Below are 12,532 nucleotides of genomic sequence, written 5' to 3' on the forward strand. Positions count from 1 at the left end.
GGATCGTTACCATGCAGCTTTATGGTACAGAGTTCAATCATATAAAACAGCTCCAGGTAACTCTGTGTGGTTTTAGAGATTCAATAAAATCATATCATCAGCTTTATGTGTCCACTATTGCAGTAAGTTAGACAGGAAAGTTATTTGTCTTATAATATATTGCAGAATACAGTAAAGTAAGTAAATGGTGGTGTGAGTTGCATAAAAGAAAATCATTTTTATTCTCATCTGGCAAAATACACAGAATATAATTTGTATCATTTCAGAGATAAATAAATCTGTAATATATTTAACTGTTGTTAGAGATCAAATTTATGCCTAATTTTTGCTGAATGATTGTCTGTTTATGAGTTGTAAGAAATTAATAATCTTGTAGAAGGTATAGATGTTTATAACTGTTAAATTGAGCAAAATGTTAATGTAGTTTGGCAGGCATCTCATCATCCAGTGTGTTATTTCAGAGCAGTGGGCTTTTATTTTCAGGATAACAGGCTTAAGTTTACATTGACAGACAACTGGCAGTTATAAACAGCTGATCAATTTACAGTGGAGGACTCATCCCAGCTTGTTACTGTCAGTTTACAAGGTTGCGTGCATCCTGCGTCCCTGCAGAGCTCATGCTTAGCTCCTGTAGCCGGCCTGTCTGGGAAAAAGGTTGCAATCTTGTATTTAAAACAGGATTTTTTTGCACACACACAATGGCTTCATATTTCTAATTTAACAGCCTTTAACTCTGTTTCACACTGAGACCTTGTCGCCCCATATTTTGTGGATTTTCAAGGGATAACCCTGCATGGGAGCAGGGCCGGCAAGCCCAAGGCTAGGCCGGGGTTCGCCCATTTTGGAATGTGCCAGTCCAAAAGCTTTCTTAGCCAGGTGCTAAACGTTGTGTGAAAAGAATTTACCATAGTGCTAAAACTGCAGCTACTGTTAGAACTTATACTTCAGTCCATATGTCCAACACTTTGGTTTAGAGTGAAATAATAGCTCAGATGTCCTGATCTCATTCCTGCCATCCAGTGGAGAGTAGATATGAATGCCATGACCTTTTCATTAGTGCCACCCTCTGTTCAGAAATTGTAAACACAAGTCATGGTCGAAATTTGTGCTGCAAAACTAATCAGAATATCAGAATTCCAATATAGTACAATATCAAAATCACAAATGCTTCCCTTTTTTTTAATGGAACAGATGTAACATAACAGCATTACAATGAAGTACTGTCACGTTGCAGAGATGCTTGCAGCAAAAATACTCTCTTGTATGCCTCTATGGTAGATAAATCCTGATAAAGTGCCCTTTAAGGTGCCTTTCCAGGGAATCAAACATAATGAAATGCCCTCTGGAAAACCCTCCTAGTAGACAAAATGTCTTAAATTGCCCTCTGTACTGCTTGTACGTGCCTTCAAATAGTTAACTGTTTTTTGCACGAGATGTGCACACATTTTTTGTCTGAAAAGTGGATTTTTGTTGCAACCAACCAACATTCAAGTGTGTATAAAAAAGAATGTTTTTTTTGCATCTGAAAGTAGAATATTTGTTCTTTCTTTTGATATATTCCACATTAACATAATCATAGGATTGGATATTCTGTGGGTATTGAATGATCAGTGAATCTAGTCAAAAATGCTGGTGCTGGCTGGCTGACTTTAAAAAAAACATTGGTGAGGAAAGAGTTAAATAATTCCCTCTGTGTTTTGTGGTTGTAGTAGGTGCTATACAATAAAACCTATAAAAACATTATTTTTAATTTAAGCAGGAACTGGAACTTAAATGGAATGATTTTTTCCCCACACTGATGCCCCACCACGGTCCCTTTTTTTTTCGCCCCTCTGCCCCTCAGACAGCGTGAGTCCGCCACTGTGATGGATATTTAACATATTTTACCAAGCATGGAGCTCCTATGAGAATGTGCATCTTGTTAATTTGGGGTTGCAATGTTTTTTTTGTTTTTTTTTTTAACATCTGTTGTTCTGTTGTCAGACAACTGAACATGAATGTTGAACAGCAGTCAACAGCTGTGCTGTGAGAACAGCTACATCGATGTTTAAAATGAGTGATGATGACAGAGAAGGTTAGCAGCAGCAAAGGGTTGTCACATTCAAGTGCAGCCACAAAGCGTCTGTTTATTGATCTAGAAGAGCTGCAAATGTGTATTTATTTATGCTTGTCACACATGCAGAAAGTGGGCAAAACAGCTGTAAAGTATATTATTAATGTGGCTGCTGAAGAACAGACTCAAGGCCTCTGAAACGTTTATATTATGCAGAACCTTGACATCAGGTCAGCAGGATGATGTCAGTAAGTTTGAGTAAAATGCACACTTCACTCATCCTTTGTGAATGTGCTGTATGAAACGGCTATCAGAGGGTAACTTCTATATCATGAGGTCCCCAAGCAGAGGTGGAAAAAAGTCCACACATTCTTTACTCAAGTAGAAGTACAGACACTTGTATAAGAAAAGACTATTAAAAGTAGAAGCACTGACTCAATGTCTTCGCTCAAGTAAAAGTGAAAAAGTACAGGCTCTGAAATGTACTCAAGGTACAGAAGTAAAAAGTCGTCCTCTGAAGGATATTTTTACTGACTGTTTCTGAGTAAAGATGACTGAACCTCATCTTTTCTCTGTGGTCGAGTTTGAGTCTTCCTCTCTAATTCTTCTTGTTACATCTTTTATGCAGTTATGTCATTTTCATCTTGTTGTTTTAAGCTGTTTTCTTCTTTTTACATCTTTTACACAGTTTTCCTCTTGTTACGTCACTTGTGCTCGTACATGATATGCGCTGACAGATACACAGAGAAATCGTCTTTTCTATGTTATTGGTCCATCCATTTAGCTTGAAATGATGTTGATGTTGGGAAGATGATGTGCAATGATGCAAAATAAAAGTAATCAATAATTCCTCTCAAATGCATTAAAACTAAGCAGTAGAAAGTACATATATTTATTTTAAAATGTTCCAAGTAAGTGTGTTGTAAGTGTAAGTTACTCAAGTACAGATATGTGAAAACTGTACTTAAGTACAGTAATGAAGTATTTCAGTTACTTCCCACTTCTTTCCACAGGTAATACCCAGCAAGTCTGACCAAAGGATATATGTGATGATTTCTTAGTAAAAATCAATTTTAATTTCAGTCCAGTTTTTAAAATTCATAGTTTTTAGTTGATTATTCTAACATTCATCTTCAGGTTATTAGGCTCACAGCAAAACAACAAGGTGTTTAAAGGAGAGAAGCCTCTGTTTACAGCTGAAAATGAATCATCTGAAGGAGGAGAGATGAGAACAGGAGGGCCAGGAGGTCAGCAACAAAAAGTGATGAAGAAGAAAAAACAGAGGGGAGAGGTGGATCACTGACAAGTCTGTGTGAAAACAAGAGAAGAGTTAGAGGAGGGGGAGGAAAGAGAAAGAATGATGAGTGAAGGAAATGACTGCAAATAAAAACAGAGGAGAGAAGACAGAAGGAAGGGATGATAAAAGACAAAAGAGGAGCAGGGTGGAGGAGGAGGAAGCGGTGGAGGGGTGAAGGAGGAGAGGAGGGCAGGTTGTTAATTTCAGGGCTGGTATCTCAGAGGCAGCAGAACGTCCAGGGTCTCCAGGTCGCCTCTAGGACTTTCATACTGAAATAGACAGCCTGACCCTGGGACACACACTGATGGAGGGAGGGGTGGAGGTGGGAGCAGCTTTAGCTGCTGTCTTCAACCAATTAAAGGACCAGCGTGTAAGGTTTTTTTTTTCTTTTTGTGGAAGAATATGGCAGAAGTGGAATATAAATGATGTTTTTATTAGTGTTTGTTACATGGCTTTGTTAAACGATTGTGACTGGTCAATTACAACATTCTAAGGTGTGTTATTTCATTATAACAGACTGTTGCTATGAAGAACAGGCCATGCTATAGGTACAGTTCTAATCACAGACACTGGAGGAGCAATAAGATGATTTTAAATCCATAAAATCACTTTAAAATTTATATTTTGTGTCAAATTATTGATTTTTTTGGTAGGTAACCATGTAATAAGAAGGATAATGTACAGTGAGCAGGTCACTATTGAGAAACAAACCCAGACAGGGTGAAACTGACATGAAGCAGTCACCTAAAAATTTGAATTGTTGTGTGTTTGTTACCTTAGAATGAGCCCATTGGAGAGTGGGTTTCTTTGTCTGTGGAGGTCGCCATGTTGCACCGCCATATTTCTACAGCAGCCCAGAGCTCATCCTAGGCAGGGCGTTTTTTTGTGAGTTTCAATAGATGCTACTAAATCCTACACACTGGTCTTTTTAATGCTCTGTTGCATTTATAACCAGATAATGTTAAGTGATATGACACAAGGCAATACTGTCATTTCCAAAACACAACATGATAGCATTGTGTGAGATGTGATGTAGCTTGACAAAATAACACAACAATAACACAATATAATGTAACACATGATGCAATGTTATGCTAAATAATGTAAAAGAACATAGTGTGATGTAACAGCACATAACTTGACATAATAACAGTGTAAAGTAACTAAATACATGTATTTATTAAAAGTTATTATTAAAAGTACTGCACTTATATGACTTTGGGGTACTTGTACTTTACTAAAGTATTTCCTTTTTCAGTTTTTAATACTTCTACTCCACATCAATTCAAATGTAATCAACAAATAAATTACAATGTATTATTATAGGTTCAGATTAGATATGAAGTAAGTAAGTTACTAGTATATAAAGTAATCAAAGTGAGTTCCACCTTTACCATGTATAACATTAAAGTACATTAATGCATCAATAGTTATCATCCAATTATATAATATATACACTGTAAAAATGAGTTTAACTTCAAAACGTTAGCGTTAGCTGTAAAATTTTAAGTTGACTGAATTTGACTGAATCCATTACTAATATTCTCCATGGTTTACAGTGTTTACATTATTGCATTGTAAGGTGTATTATGTTTCCATCATATATGGTTTCTTAAAACTACAAAAAAAGGAGGGTCTCAGGAGAAATTAGTCTGTTAAGATGCTGATCATGTATTTTTTTTAAAGCCCAAATCAAAAGACTTCAAGAGGGAAGAACACATTTTTAAGTTCTGGAGATAAATACTACAAATATTAAGTTTCATTAACTTGAATAAATAAAACTTGTATAATTATGTTAACTTAACAAGAAAAGATTTTATTCCAATTAATTTCTGTATGATTTTTTACAGTGTATTATTCCAAAATTGTTGATTTTGCATTATGAATATTTTTTACTTTTTTACTTTTTTTGACTTAAGTAAAATATCTAAGTACTTTTTCCACAACTGCATAATATCAAAGTGATACTTGTGTGGAACAAATTAGAACAACTTACATTTTAGGGGTACTTGTACTTGTTTGTATTGTCTTCAAGTCTTTATCTTTACTCGTACTTGAGTATGTAGTGCAATACTTTGCTCTCCTTAGTTTCTTTTAAAATTCTCAACTAAGTTGGCCTGCAGTTCTGCATGTTTGTAGCCAATATCTGGTCACAACGGTTAAAAAGCTGCAAATAGTGGTTTTATGAGAAGAATGCTTTTACTTTAGTACTTTTTAACACCAGTAGTTTTACTTGTAGTTGAGTAGTATTTCTGTAATATCATAGTACTTCTACTTGAGTACTGATGTTCAGTACTCTCTGCACGGCTGGTGAGTGTTAGTAATGTTGTGAGATGTTTATCACACACAGAAGCTGCAGTCTGAATCAGTCCCTCCTGCAGAAGTCAGTGAGCATCGTGTTATTATTAACCTTCGTTTGGTTCAGTTTAGCAGATGATAGGAGCTTTGAGAGAATAAACACAAAGCCTGCAGGCGATAGATGAAGCCTGGAGGATTTTTTCTATAAACATCACGACCCCAAACCAGACCGAGAACGACAAGAAAAACAACATCAAAACTAGAAACGCACAAACAATAAATGGAATTAATGAAGAAGACAGACAGAGCGAAGAGAAGAACAGCGGTGTGAGGAGCTGCTCATTAAAGCTACGATCGACAGTGCTCCTGTAATTATTATATTGTTAGCATCATTATGATTAAGCAGGGAGAATTTTTGACATCATTTTGGTTTTTAGTTGCTGAAGTAGAACATTTAAAGCTGTTATGAATAACATGATGAGTAAAATCATTCAAATTATTCAGATAGCGTACATTTACAAGACTGTTAAATACTCCTGATGAAAACTGGAGCAGTCTCCTTGTTGATTTCAGCCTGTTTATCTGCAGCTCATTGTCATTCCCACTGGAACTGAACCCTATGCAGCCAGGTCACCTGTACAGCCAAGGAGGTGCTTATGGCCACGGACAGGTAAGACAGTGTTAGGTCATTTGGTGGACAGATGACACCATTGCAACTTATCTAATCACCTTTTTCTGTGTGTGTTTCTGTCTCCAGTGTAACAGTGTACCAGTTCAAAAAATCTGTGACAGACGGACATTATGTATTTCCCTAAATGGATAGCTGATATTGCTAACAATTGATTATTTTATTAATCATTAATAATTAATAAGACATAAAACACATTTTTTCTCTTTTTTCTTATTTGAAGTTTAATTTTAAGTTTCCTCATCCATGAATGGCTATGCCAGACAAAACAAAGTCAAATGAAAGGAGTCATGTGACGCAGTGGAGAAGATGGCTGCCTAGCTGAGCTCTGCGCTGCAGTGTCTGATATTTTTATCCGATATTCACATTTGGAGTTGGCACAATTTCTCCAAACACAAGTCAGACGACAGGCGATATCCTAGTCTGAAATGTCGGGTACGCAGAAGAGTACGAATCGGCCAAATACAAGGCTCATGGTTGGGGACCATGTGAGCGCTAGCAAAGGTGCTAATGGCAGTTCACCAACACACCTGAGTGAAGACGGCGACAGAATGTAGGAGGACATTGCAAACATTTTTATAATCCTGAGTCTGGGACAAATACGCAAAGCAACGTCATCAATGGAGGAGAAACTAACAACACTCATGACAAGAATCAGCGATGTGACTCGGCTTCCTGGAGGACGCTGAAGCCAAGCAAAAGGCTAACCCGCCCGCCACGAAATCCGAACTTGAAGCTCTTCTTGAAAAGGTGGACGACTTGGAAGACAGAAGCAGGTGTAATAATCTGCCTTTTGTTGGCTCCCCTGAGGGCTGTGAGGCTGGGGATACAATTGCATTCTTAGAGAAAGCTCTGCCTGAAATGTTGGATATAACTACACAGTCGCAGGGTTGGTTTATTGAACGTGCATACAGACTCTGCCCCGGACCGCTGGTGACCGGAGCAAAGTTAATGGTCGGACTTTGATTGCAAACAGGGGACAGAGACCGCATCATAGGTGCATCCCTTGACAAAGGTGAAATCCGGTGGGAAGGAAAACAAGTTATGATTTTCCCGGACTTCTCCAGAGGAACTGTGGCCAAATGAGATGCCTTCAAGGAGTGCAAAAAAATGCTGCACCAACGCGCAAGTTTGCCCTACAGTACCCAGCTACACTCAAAATCGACACAAAAGATGGTCTGCGCCGCTTCGTGCACCCGAGGAAAGCCATGGATTCATCAGGAACGAGCTACCCTCACCACCCGAAGCTGCTGACTGATCATCATCTCATTACAGAATGTGAATGGTCTGGGGAACCCCACTACAAGGAATAAGATGCTTCACAGTCTGAAAGCAGTTAGATATGATATTGTTTTCCTACAGGAGTAGGATTGATATGGGCAGCTACCTAATTATATGGGCAGGGGACATGAACATGGTAATGGACGCAGTCCTAGACAGGAGTAGTCCTAGCAAAGTTAAACCACCTAAGTCGCTTACTATAGTTAAGAAATTGCGCTCTGCCCTGGGTTTCATAGATGTATGGCGTCTATTTAACCCTGCAGGAAGGGACTATACAATTCTTTCAGCGATGCATGGTGTGTTCACAAGGATTGATTAATTTTTTATTTCTAAAGAAATGCTTCCATTTACAGTGTCACGCACTATTGGGAATACATTAATATCAGATCACGCTATGGTATCGCTTAATTTGGATCCTGTTGATAATGTAAAAGCATCTACTAGATGGAGATTCAACTCCTCCCTCCTGCAAGACGATGCCTTCAAAGCAATATTAAAAAATCAAATTGATCTTTTTATTGAAACAAATGTTCCTGTAGGAGCCTAAATGCAGTTATTTGATTTTTGGTTAAAATGTTAGTAATAAATAATTTAAGTTAATTTAAAAGTGGTTAAAATTCACATTAATATAAGTTCATTTGTTTGAAATGTATTTGGATGGTTTAAAAAGGATAAAAATGTAATTTTTGTAATGTTTGTAAAAGATGGGAGCATGTAAGAGTTTAATGTTTTTAAGGTACGGTGCACCTTTAATTACTTTAATTGAAGCTCCCGTGAGGTCAGTCAGGCAAGGTGAGAGTGGAGCCACACGTTTTTTTGACCTCTCTCTCCCTCTCGCCTTTTCCTCGTTGTTAATTTTACTTGGATGTAATGGATGCTTAATGCACAGTTGTGCTATTTTTCTGTACCACCCTTTTTCTTGTTTTTGCTCAACTGTTTAAACTTTGACGAGCAGTCCTGTGGAATTTTATGACATGATTTACAACATATTGAATTACACCCATTAGCTCTATATAGCAGACATGAATAGCATGTGTCTCCTACACTGTACACAAAACACTGAGGACGAATTGGAGCTCTAAATAACTAAATCATAGTAGCACAGCCATGGACATTTTGTTGATATTGATGTGTACGGTCAAAGCATATTATGATATAATAGAGAGAACAGAGACTTGTAGCTGATTGGACAATGGATTTAGTACACACTCTAATGCTGAGATGCCACTGATGAGTGTGGAGATCTGAAGTGTGTGTGCATGATAATGACAATGTGCACACACAGTGCTGTTACTGTGTGTGTGTGTGTGTGTGTGTGTGTGTGTGTGTGTGTATGTTACCCAGGGCCCTTCCACCCTTCCTCCCTGTGGTTTTGCATGATAAAGTTGAGCTAATATGGGTTGTCATGGCAACGGACAGGATGCCAGTCAGGTTCAACGAGTGAACCGTTTGTCTGAGATCGTTCAGCAATACCACACTGCCCTGTCCTGAATGACGGAGAGACAGAGAGGACACAAATGTTGTTGACAGTTTGAGAGGATGTTCTGCATTATTCTCATCCTTCATGATGAGAAATTTGTGTACCTCAGACCTCCATGAAGGTTTAATAATTTGTGTTGGATATGTGTTCATGTTGGATATTTTTTTATTTTATCCTTTACAGTTTGTAAGAGTATTATTTAATGTCACTTTTTTTGTCCAATGATGGTAATGTCAAGTGATGTGTGATGTAATGAAGACAAGGCCAAACATCAAAGATCACAGCGAACTATGAACCTGATTTCAGTTTGAGTGCCTAAAATTTAAATGGTTTTAACTGAAAATATTAATTTCTTTCAATTCAATGAGTTTACTCCATCATTTTTAAAATACATTTTTGAGGGGTTCCTAAAACTCAAGGATTCAACTTTTTCTAAAGAAGAAAAGTAGGCAACAAGATTAAAGATATTGGGTACATGGCACAAGTGTGTCCAGCTCCATCGTTGCAGTTAAATGGCAGATAATGTGGGTGTGGGGGTTGTATGTAGTCTCTTCATTAATCCTAGGTGTATTTTGGATCTAACATGGAAAAAAAAAGGGCACATTCATATTTAAATGGTGCAGTTGGTAAGTTGAGCTTAAGTTAAGTTTTTCTCAGGTGGAAACAGCTCATGAGTGAATCAAGGGACGACCCACAAGCGTGCATATGGACAGCTGATATTAGTCCAAGTCATATTTAGTCTGTCAGGATAAACAAAGTTTACAGCAGACTTTGTCTTCACTGAGGGACTGGTATGTGGTCATTGGCTGGTGGGCCCTCTGCCTCCACTGTCTCCCAACCGTCTGTCTCATTAACAGCTCCATTTAACTGTATATGACCTTATTAACACATCCTCATACCCAGTCACCACAATAGCTTGCTTGCCAGTTACTCTTCAAATGACATATATTACCAGAGGACAGTATCAGCAGCAACAGGTTTCCAAAACCCAACTATATTATATAGGTCATGTGACGAAGGTGACGTGACTTGTGGGATGACACACTGCAACTCATACTTAGTTTACATTATACAGTGGTCACAGTTTGGTTAGGTTTTGGCACAAAAACCGCTTGGTTAGGTTTTGGAAAAGTTACTTTATATATGTCATGTAATGGAAGTGACGTGATGGCCATTACGTCCATAACAAAATTTTGAGTTATTCAAAAGTTTAAATAATTCTGTGTTTGCTTTTGTTCCACATGGGACTCAAACCCTAGTCTCTAGACTAGTCCCTAGTCTCCTGAGTGAAAATCTTTTGCTTGTTTGAGAGATCCATCCAACTCACCTCTTCCAAATGTGGACTTTCTTGCTCCTTATACTTTTCCTGTCATGTTCATTAAGTCCACTAGGGACGTAATAATAATAATAAATGGACATATCAGTCGGAATAAACTGCTTGTACTTGGAACCAATGCACACGTTTTTCTGGTGAGGACGGGCTGGACCAAATGCACCATTATGCGCTGCTGTATATGCCTGTGTGTGTAACAAGCAGAGTGTACATGTGATCAAAGTGCATCTTACTATCTGAATAATGCGCCTTTTAAGTCGCAGGAAAATACTGCGCCACTGACTACAGACCAAGCTTTTGTTTGTCAGTGGTGCAATCACTTCTTGCTGCCATAAGATATTAATACACCAACAATGCGCCTGGAGACACCGTATTTTAAGACCAATATGCCCATGTACAGTTTAAAAAAGTGGGACAATTCAAAAACAGGGATGCACAGCAGCGCATATTGGTGCGCAAGCAGAGTGTCAATATGTTGTCAACCTGCCAATGTAGGTGCATCTTAAAATCTGAATAATGTGCCTTTGAAATAGCAGGCATTGACTTTAGACTGGGTTTTTGTTTGTCAGTGGTCAAGATAGTAACGTGCCAACAATGTGACTCAATATACCCTTTGACACACTGACCGGCATTAAAGCACAATTTAAAAAAATGGAGACATTTCTGGGGATAGGCCACCAAAAAAAGGGACTGTCCCCAGAAAATGGCATGACATTTGGTCACCTTACCTAAACCTTAACATATATGGTCTCCGGTGTCCACGTCCTGAGGTTTACACCAGCTTGTAGCAGTTCTTGGAGCAGTAAAAATGTTGCCAGGGAGCATAATCCAGACAGTACAGTATTTGAATGATTTTTTAAAGATTATTTTGAGGCATTCTTGCCTTTATTTAATAAGTACAGCTGAAGATATGACAGGAAATGGAGTAGAGAAAGGATGACACGCAGCAAATGGGCCGCTGGTGTGAGTCGCACTGGCAGCCGCTGCAGAGAACTGATAGCTTCAGTACATGAGGTCTTAACACTGTCATACTCAAAGTATGATAAATCATTTTTTAATATAATAAACATCTGGTACTTCTTACATTTATTTCACCATGACTGCTGAGGATGACAAGCAAATTCTGGACCTTTTATCATCTTACAGTTTCCTTTCTTTACAGTAAGCTGCACATCCTCACTCAGCTGCTGACTTGTCCCTGTTTTTGCTCCACCACTGCCGTCACACAGCCAAAGTCAGCCTCGTGGAATTACAAAGAGCCGTTTGGTTAATAAGTTAATTAAAACATCAATTAGACGTCTGACCTTCATTTTCCGCTCTTCATCCTGCAGCTGAGTGCAGCTCGCAGAAAATAAGAAAATAACAGCTGATGAGTCTGTCTGAACATTACTCAGACGAAAGAGTCGTGTTTCTGTCTGAACGGAGGGAATCAAAGCTTCCAGGACCTCCGGGCTGAGGGAGCAGTTTGAAAATCATGTGTAGCTTGTGTCTGTCAGGGTTCCCGCACATCCTAGAAAACCTGAGATACTAGATTGCAGCTCAGCCGCCATGGAAATGTCTAAAATTGTGACAAAAAACTGATAGAATTGCTCCAAATGTTCTGGAACAAAGCACAGGAATGAGTAGCTCGAGGGCATGGCTTATTTAAAAGTAGTCATCTGCTGTAACTACCATAGAAGACAGATTAATACTATAAAATATGAATGTATGTGTCTCTCTGCCTGTGTTTGTGTGGGTGTCGTCTTCCTCCACTCTCCTGGCTCCCAGCTCTGCTCATCCAGTGCACCTGCTCTCTATCTGTATTCAGCTATCAACTCATCACCGCCTGCCTACAACAACTGCACTGACAGCCAGTCCACACTGGATCATAGCTCCGACAACAGCGTTCACACCACACTTAAGCGTCTGTCTACAGGCCCCTTATTGTCCCCGCATTTCAAAGCATTCAGCAGGAAATGGGCAACAAAAGTTTCTGTACAAACTGCAGTTTTCTGTAGTAATGTGTAAATACTCCTTATCTATTCTACATCAACACAATGCACAAGTATGTGCAGTATGTGTGTGTACGCACAGCGGGTGTGGATAAGGATGTGGATGAGAGT

The sequence above is a fragment of the Lutjanus erythropterus genome, chromosome 20 (assembly GCF_056507025.1).
Source record: "Lutjanus erythropterus isolate fLutEry1 chromosome 20, fLutEry1.hap2, whole genome shotgun sequence".
Taxonomy (NCBI): Eukaryota; Metazoa; Chordata; class Actinopteri; order Lutjaniformes; family Lutjanidae; genus Lutjanus; species Lutjanus erythropterus.